Here is a 9,868-nt window from a genome sequence, read left to right as displayed (position 1 = left end):
GAGCTCCTTTTACTCTCTACATCCCATGCTCTAGAAAAGCCATTCACCTTGTTGAGCCAAAATGACTCAATAGATCAGGCTGCCCAATTGTTATTTGTACTGTCTTTGGCCAATCATATGAATCTCAGTACTAATGTCTTTCAGCTTATATTAATGTTTGTACAGAGGAATCTGTGCTCTTGTTGGTATCTCTATTTCACCTCTTGTACTAACACTTCATTGACTTCCTTATCTCTACTTTCTTTTGTCTTTATGTCTGCAAAACCTTTGGAATCCAGCTGCGATATTATTTAACAGGGAAGTTAAGGAAGTAAATTATATTATCTCTTTTGAAGATTGTCGCCAACTTCATCTTTTGAAATAGTCTGTCTTGGAATATTGTTACCAACTATGTTTTTGAAGATATCTCCATTAGATATTGTCAAGTTTAATCCAATTATCATTTCATTTAAAGATTAGTCTAGAGAGTTATCTTTGATATATTAATCATCTTTTCATTATTGCATTTAGGGACATCTTATATTTTACATAGAAAATTGGACAGGTTGTTTCTATGCTCTAACCTGGGAGGTAGATTAAGATATAATAGTTTCTATTGTCTATTAATAAGTTAATGGAATTATTAGAACTACTAGTAATGCTAGACTTCGTTTGATGCCAATATTTTTGAATTGGTTGGTTGGTGTAGAAGCTATATCATTAGTTAGTTCTTCTTTGATTGAATAATAAAAACAACCCATCATTTTTTAATCTATTAATTTTGATTATCTATGTTCATTTTTCCTTATTAAGCTTTGACTAAATGCAGAAGTGTCAAGATGGTCCAAATTCAAAATAATTTATAACACTTTGAGTTTTGGTGGCTTAGACCCACTCAATCACAAGGATTGTAGTTTCCAACCTCAATTTTGAATTGTGTTTCTATAGTGAACAGTATATAACCCTTTCACATTAAATTTAGATGTTTGTTATAACAGATGTTTTTCTAGGTTTTAACTGTAACAACACATTTGACCAGGGAACAAGTAAGGTGCTATGACAAAAAATGATTTGGAAAAGTAAATATAACTCAACATCATATTCATGCCTTTTAAGAATGTTTTTATGGACTCTCATTCATGTTATTTTGGTGGGTGAATCTAACTCAACATCATATTCATGCCTTTTAAGAATGTCATAGCTTTTCATTACATATTGGCATACAAGTAAATATTCCTTATCCTTTTTTATTTGATGCTATCCTAAGGAAGCCGATGGACAAGGCGTGGATGAAATTACCAAGATATAGCCCATAATACATTAATGGTGTTGAAGTTTTTCTGAATTATACGTACACAAAAGGAAACCCCCAAGGAGTAGAGATTTTGTGCCCTTGTGCTAAATGCCACAATGCTTTTTGGAGGACAAGGGCAGTGGTGCTTGATCATTTAATTGGATACGGATTTGAAAAAGGATATGATGTTTGGGTTCGTCATGGTGAGGGGCTAATAAACCCGATGGATCTCAATGGTGATATGGATGATAGAGAGGATGCAATTGATGATATTGATGGACTATTGTATGAACAATTTAGAGATGTGGCACAAGAAGAAAATGGAGTTGGCGAAGGCCCTAATGAAGATGCTAAAATGTTCTATAATCTACTTGAAGATGCAAAGGCAGAGTTGTACCCGGGTTGCAAAAACTTCACTAAATTGTCATTCACTATTCGACTATATTTGTTGAAGTACCTTTATGGTTGGAGTAATGCATCTTTCAATGCTTTATTAGTGCTGTTGAGAGAATCTATGCCTCAATTGAATATTCCTGATTCATTAAACAAAACTAGAGGCATGATAAGGGATTTGGGGCTTGATTATAAAAAGATTGATGCTTTCCCTAATGACTGCATGCTATATTCGAAAGATCACGAGAATGACACCTCTTGCCATGTTTGTGGAGCTCCACGATGGATTGAGAATGTTGAAGGAGATCGCCAACTTGAGGAAAATAAGAAAGCTTACAAAATTTCCGGTAAAGTTTTGAGACGCTTCCCCTTGATTCCTAGGCTTCAAAGGTTATTTTTGTGTTCAAAGACAGCTGGCTCATTAAGGTGGCATGAAGAGGAGCGTTCAAAGGATGGAAAGTTAAGGCATCCCGCGGATGGAGAGGCGTGGAAAGACTTCGATAAATGTCATCCTAACTTTGCCAGTGATTCACGAAACATAAGGCTTGGATTGACCAATAATGGATTTAATCCTTTTAGATCCATGAATGTGTCTCACAGTACTTGGCTTGTGGTTTTGATACCATATAACTTTCCACCTTGGTCTTTATTAATCCCTGGCCCGCAATCACCAGGGAATAACATTGATGTGTACCTCCAACCATTGATTGAGGAGTTGAAGTTATTGTGGGATTCAGGAGTAGAAACATATGATTCTTCACTAAATCAAACTTTTCAAATGCGAGCAGCTCTATTGTGGACTATTAGTGATTTTCCTGGGTATGCTATGTTGAGTGGGTGGAGTACAAAAGGGAAATTAGCATGTCCTTGTTGCAATTATAACACTAATTCAACTTATTTGAGGTATAGTCGAAAGATGTGTTATATGGATCATCGTGTTTTTTTGCCTATGGATCATGAATATAGATCAAATACAAGGGCTTTTAATGGGAGAAAAGAATCCAGGCCTCCACCAACTTTGTTGAAAGGGAAAGATACCTTAGAATTATTAGAAAACTTCAATAATGTCTTTGGAAAGATGCAAAAAAAAAACTTACCAATGGTCCTTGGAAGAAAAAATCAATTTTTTTTTGAGTTGTCATATTGGAAGCACAATAGCTTGCGCCATAACCTTGATGTGATGCATATAGAGAAAAATATATTTGATAATATAATTGGGACTTTGTTGGATATCCCAGGGAAGACAAAAGATCATGAAAAAGCTCGTTTTGACTTACAAGACATGGGCATTAGAAAGAAACTTCATCCCAAAGAGACAAATGAAGGTAAAAATATAATGTTCTCAAAAAGCATGTTTCTCCATGACTCCGAATGAAAAGACTATTTTCTATGGTGTTTTAAAGAAAGCAAAAATACCGGATGGTAGTGCGTCAAACATCTCAAGATGTGTTCATGTTGTTGAGAAGAAAATTTATGGTTACAAAAGTCATGATGCACATTTCATTCTACATTACTTGCTACAAGTAGCTGTGAAAAGCACAATGTCCAACCAGGTTTCCCACCCTTTAATTCGTCTTTGTTCATTTTTTTGTTGCTTATGCCAAAAAAGTAATTGACGTGGGGGATCTTAATATCTTGCAATCAGAGATTACTGAAACACTTTGCCAGTTGGAGACAATTTTTCCTCCTAGTTTTTTTGATATAATGGTTCATTTGCCTATACATCTAGTGGATGAGATAAAATTAGGAGGGCCAGTACAATTTCGATGGATGTACTTTCCAGAAAGATATTTAGGTAAATTGAAGAGTTATGTTCGTAACAAGAGTCGACCAGAAGGTTCTATTGCTGAGGGATACTTGGTTTAGGAATGCTTAACATTATGCTCACGATATTTGCATGGTGGTGTAGAAACAAGGCTTAATAGAATGACAAGAAATAGTGATAGATGTGATCCTTGTGAAGTTGGCATTGGTCATTCTATTGGAAGTGCAAAAGTAATTTCTCTGGAATACAAGTTAAGGAGTCAAGCCCACCATTACATCTTGTTTAATCATGATGAAGTTCAAGAATTCATTAGGTAAGTAAATCTATTGGTTGTTGGCTTTAATTATGTTAAAAGTATTTAACATTCATTTTAACAATGCAATTTCAATTGTAGGGAGCATGAAAACGTAATTACAAATGTTAAAAAAAGAAAGAAGTGGAGCAAAGCAAAGAGTCAAGGACAAGATTTCGTTGAGTGGTTCAAAAATCGTGCTTTGATGGATGATGTACCTGACCACCTTAAGGAGCTATCTAGAGGACCAAATACAATTGCAAGATGTTTTTCTAGCTATGCCATTAATGGTTACCGGTTTCATACAAAGCAACATGATGCAACACGCAAGGCACGAAATAATGGTGTTTCGGTGGTGTCAGTGACCCAAAGCTTAGCACTAAAGATGAAAATCCAACAACAAAACCAAAAGCATACTATGGATCAATTATTGAAATAATTGAACTGGACTACTATGGTAGTTCTAAATTTGTGTTATTTCGATGTGATTGGTATGAAGTTGAGGACGACAAGTATGGGTTGACTTGTGCTTACTTCAATAAGAGATGTTATGTAGATGATCCTTTTGTGTTGGCTTCTCAGGTCCACCAATGCTTCTATATTGAAGATCCTTTTGATGATAATAGAAAATATGTTATGAAGACCGTTCCACGAGACTTTTTTAATATGAAAGATGATATAAATTCAAATGCCCAGGAGTTATATCAAAGCGAGCCGTCAGATCATGCTGTAAATCTAGCTATAGTTGATTCCAATTATGAAGTTGAGTTGGTCAGGGATGATATGCCGACGACGGTTATTGAAAATCCATTGCTTAAGTCAAATATGGTGGAATCCGAAGATGAATTAGATTTTGATGCCACTTTGTCGGAATCCATGGATTAGTCTATCTGTACTGATTTTATTTTGTGAATTCAATAGTAACTAATTAGTCTATCTGTACTGATTTTGTCACTTTTTACGCCAGACATTTAAACACAATGAGTATCTTTTATTTGTTCCAAATTGCTAATATTTGCTTATCTGCTATTCAAATAGCTTCTTTACTTTATTTGTTCTAAATTTCTAATATCTATTATTCAACTTGGCTGGTTCTAGAGTATTGTGTTGGTGGTGACCTCGTGACATTATTGAAGCAGGTGAGTGTGTTTATTTTTTGCAAACCAAGATTTTTTTTCCAAATTGCATTTTGATTGGCCAGATGATTGGTCAGATGATTGAGTAGTTTCTTTACATCTCTAGCATTTTGATTGGCTAGATGATTCCAGTGCTTTTGTTCTTAATTTTTCATACATTGTCTCACTTGTTATGTTATTGTTTTAATCATTTTATGTGCTTTTGGTTTTTTTTTTCCTTTTTTAGAAAAATGAACAGGAGAATTGATATTGAACCTCATCAATTTAGAGTTAAGTCTAGTGCTGAATTGCTCAAACTGTATAAAGTAAAAGTAGAAGGTGCCAAGAATATGAAGAAAAACAAAGAATCTACTTCAAAGCAAGAGCCAAGGAAAAATTCTACGGCTGGAAGTGCAGTCCAAGAAGCTAGAAATACTCAAATACAGCATCAAAAGAAAGACCAAAGGAAGCAGCCATTGACCACTACAAGTGCAATTCAAGAAGGTGCCAAAAATATGAATAAAAACAAAGAATCTACTTCAAATTAAGAGCCAAGGAAAACTTCTACTGTTGCAAGTATAGTCCAAGAAGCTAGAAATACTCAAATACAACATCAAAAGAAAGACCAAAGCAAGTAGCCATTAAGCACTACAAGTACAGTTCAAGAAGTTAGAATGCCGCAAGAAAAGTTAGAAGTAAGATCTACTTTGATGCTACATGGAAAGCAAGAATAGAGGAAGAAGCTATTAGCCATTGGAAGTGCAGTCCAAGTAGGAAGATCTACTCAAACACACCACAAAAAGCAAGACCAGATGAGGCAATCCTTAGCCACTAGAAGTGAAGTCGAAGTTGGAGGATCTACTGACATTCCAAGTCAAAAAGACCTTGATAACCATGCATTTTTAGTCCAACCTGAATCATCTAAGAAGATTGATGACCAAAATGACAGATTTTGTCTAAATAATTTGAAGAGACAACTGAGAAATACAATAGGAGATCATGGTCAAGGATCTACGGAAGAACAACCAGCCTCTAAGAAGCCAAAGGCTACTTCAAAGTGTCTTGCTATATCACTTGAAAAATATATTAATAACCATAGGGATCAACTTAAAGAAGAGGAATTAGAAGATGAAGAGAGTGAAGAAAATGACATAGAACAAGAAGTTGAAGGGGATATCAACTTTGAAAATGAAGAAGATGAGGATACTAATGACAATACAACCGAAGGTAACATTTTTTCTAGTTTAAGGGGATATCAACTTTTGATTTTAACTCATTTGTGTTTTAAGTGTCTTTTCTTATTTTAGACATTATGAAAATATGAAATTTCTTGTTTATTCGTAATGTTAATTAGGGGCAACATCGAAGAGAAAATGGGGAAAGACATTGTGTAAAAAAGTTCATGAACGATCAATAAATGATAGACAAGAAATCATCTTGAATAAAGAAGGAGAACCCGTTGGACCAGACCAGAAGACAGTTTCTCAACTTAGTAGTTTCTTGGGAACAATAGCAAGAAGTGCAGATTTGTGTCCTCTTACTTACACAAATTGGAAAGCTATACCAAACAAACAACACACATGGAATTATATCAATGTATCAACTTTTTTACTTTTGTGTTTCTACTACATGTGTGTTTTTAGTATTTTTATAAATTAGATCTTTATAACTGCATTACTTTTCTTGGCAGCAAAAATACATCATTCCAGAAAAAGGGGAGAAGGCTGTGTATGGTATTATAAATGATGCTTGGAGGCGATATAAATGTTGGATTAAGAAAAATCATTTCACCGAGTATACAACCATGCGCGAGCGGCTGAAAAATCGTCCTCAAGACATACCAGAAGCACACTTTAGAGTGTTGATGGATTATTGGAGACTTGAAACCATTCAAGTAAGATACATATTTTTATAATTAAGTAATATTTTATATTATATTTTTCATGTTTGATAAAATTCATTTTTCATTGATGAATTTAGGAAATAAGTGATCAAAATGCTAAAAATATTGCTCAGCAAAAATGGAGACACCGTGCAGGGCCTATAAGTTTTGCTTGTATAAAGGAGAGATTGGTATTCTATTCTATTTGTTATAAGCATACATTTAAATTTGCCTAAATTTAGTGCTTAAATCATTGTTTTCTTCATGCAGAGTGCAAGCAAGGAGGATAAAGAGTCTCCAACTCAAGCTGAAATGTTCATTGAAACTCGATAGAGTAAGAAAGGAAAACAACTAGATCAAGAAACAAATAATGCAATTGTAAGTGTTTCTCTACGCTTTACATGTCAAATGTAATTATTCACTATCACAATTAACATTACTTATACAATTGCTAGACAAAACTTCAAGACTTGATTGAAAATTCTGGTGTACCTTCTACTGAGGCTTTTAAGACTGTATTTGGCAAAGAGAAGCTAGGGAGAGTGCGATGCTATAGAAGAACTACAACACCTACACTCTTAAAAAGAAATGAAGAAATAGCATAAATTGAGAAAAGGCATGATAATGAAGTCAAACATTTAACTGATAAGGTGCACGAGATAGAAGCAAAACATGAAGAGATGGAGGTGAAACATAGTAAAGAGATGGCAGCAATGGAGCAAAAATTTCAACTTCTTCTAAGGACCATGTTAAATCAAAATGACTCAAGAGTAGACATGGAGTCTTTGGCAGCTTTGTTATCTCCATGTGATGCTAATAGTGGTCTACGTTCATCCACATCTACTCATGCTCCAAATAATCCCAAGGTAAAAATGAAGTTCATATTAAATAAATATTTTTGGAATTTGTTCAAATATTTATGCACTCAAGGCATAACTTGTGGTAATTCCCTTTTTCAATAGACTTATTGCATCCTTGGTATACCTGTCTAACTTGACTTATTGCACGTAACCTCTTGACTTATTGCATCCTTCAATAGACTCCAAATTTAGTTATTAGTTAGATCTTCATATCTTGTCCTTGGTATACCTGACTAACTAGGGGTCTCGACTTTCACTGTGTTTGAAAATTGAAACAGATAGCTGGATCTGTTTTGCAAAATGTTGCATCTTTTACCACCCCTACATTTGCGATAATTACTTTGTACTGATTTTAGGTTGTTTTTATACATAATCACGTGATAAATTTCAAATGTAAATAGTCAAATTCAATTGTGGGTATTAACCTATACTGGCACATCTTTTCCTCTAGGAGTCACCTATTCTTGCCTGGTAATTAATGTGTGTAATCAAACAAAGACACCTGCTCAGGGTTTGGCAAATATAAATTTAGGTTTGGGCTAAGAACTCATTGACATACTAGGATTTGAGTCTGAATCTTCATGATGCAAGGCATCGTCACCGGACCATATTATGGATGCCCTAGTATGTGTGTGATATTCTACCTCTAACCTTAGGTATCATTTTAGGCTCTAAATTGGTTTAAAGACTCACTTAGAGTAGCACAGGCCTAGAAGAAGCAATGCAAGGAGACATGCAAATTATAACCAGTAATATATACACAGATTTGGTTGGTCATGCTATGAGTGTCACATTACAAGCATTGAATATGCACCAAACTAACATCTATAGTGGGTTAGATAATATCAGTTCTCATTATGCACCTAATGTTTTCTTTGTAATTCTATAATATTCCTTTTTTTTTGTGCTATACATATGTTTTTTTTAATATTTTCTATAATTAAATGCCTTTTCTTAGACTTGAGCAAGGCTTTGTGGTGTACGAATGTCTAATGCTTTGCCAAAGACATTGATGCACCCAGAGACTTTAGTAACTTAACAGTGGCCAACTCGAGTTTGAGGAATACAATCTTTTGTGGTAGTCAGCTAATCTAAGGTCTGCAATTGTAGTTTAATATTCTCTATTCTGCTATTTGATTCCAGACTCCATTAACCACTACTTCCCTCTAGGATTGATTTTTTTTTCCTCCCTGATGATGGCAAGCACCAATCTATTGTTTCTTATCCGATTTGTCTGTATGCTATTCACTTCGCTACTACCTCCAATGTTTGACCCCTGTGATATCGGATTGTTGCTTTTATGCATTTTACTTCTTTTCTCACTTCTGTGCTCACTCACCCATGTGATATCAAATTGCTGCTTTTATGCATTTTAGTTTCTGTGTATTTTTCTCAGTTATCAGTATGAATCCAATTATGTCATTCAATATGAGTCATGTCATCACCATGAGTCAACATTTATCTAATAATTTATTCAACATTTATAACTCTCTAGTAGCTATGATTTTTCAATTATTATTTATGATGATTGGTGAGGTCTTAATATTTTAAATTTTATATACAAGATCCTAATATGGATGGTGATCATGTGGATGAAGATCAAATGTTGGACATAGAAGCGGAAGAAGATGATGTTATATAGCTTGATTTTTTAGTACAAGTACTGATAGTGGATGAAGGTCAAATGTGGATGCAGATCAAATGTTTTGATCAGTAATGATAGATGACAAATGATTTTATATTTTGTGTGCAAAGATTTAAGTTTAAGGTAGAGAAATATTAAGACAAATGTGGATGAAGATAATGCATACTTTGTTAATTAGTATATTTGTTTGAGTATTATAATATTTTGTTTTGGATAATAACGTAATTAATTTTCTTCAATATGTATGTGGATGATTAATTTATTTTGAGCATGTTTTTATTTAATTGGTATAATTTTCTTCAATTGGTATATTTTCAGTATTAATTTTTTCTGTTGCTATCAACGACAATAGTTTTCCTCTGTTGTTATCAATAACAACGGTTTTCCTGTGTTGCAATCAAAGGCAACGGTTTTTCCTATGTTGCAATCAAAGGCAACAGTTTTTCCTATGTTGCAATCAAAGGCAACGGTTTTTTATGTTGCTATCATAGATAACAGTCATAAACTGTTGCCATAGAATGATTAAAAAACTGTTGTTTATATTCATCAAAGGCTGCAATTTTTTTTATAGTGTTGCGAATTATTAGTAAAATCGTTGCCTAAACAAAAGGCAACGGCTGACTATACCACGGTTTAAAAACCG

General features: G+C 34.0%; 1 pseudogene; it reads left to right on the top strand.

Annotated features, from left to right (window-relative positions):
- The first annotated feature begins 5,650 nt into the window (after window positions 1-5,650).
- LOC122011076 lies at window positions 5,651-7,930 on the top strand (annotated as a pseudogene).
- Window positions 7,931-9,868: the final 1,938 nt, after the last annotated feature.

Source organism: Zingiber officinale, chromosome 8A (assembly GCF_018446385.1).
Source record: "Zingiber officinale cultivar Zhangliang chromosome 8A, Zo_v1.1, whole genome shotgun sequence".
Lineage (NCBI taxonomy): Eukaryota > Viridiplantae > Streptophyta > Magnoliopsida > Zingiberales > Zingiberaceae > Zingiber > Zingiber officinale.
The sequence above is the reverse complement of the archived record's forward strand: the minus strand, read 5'-3'. Positions and strand labels throughout refer to the sequence as shown.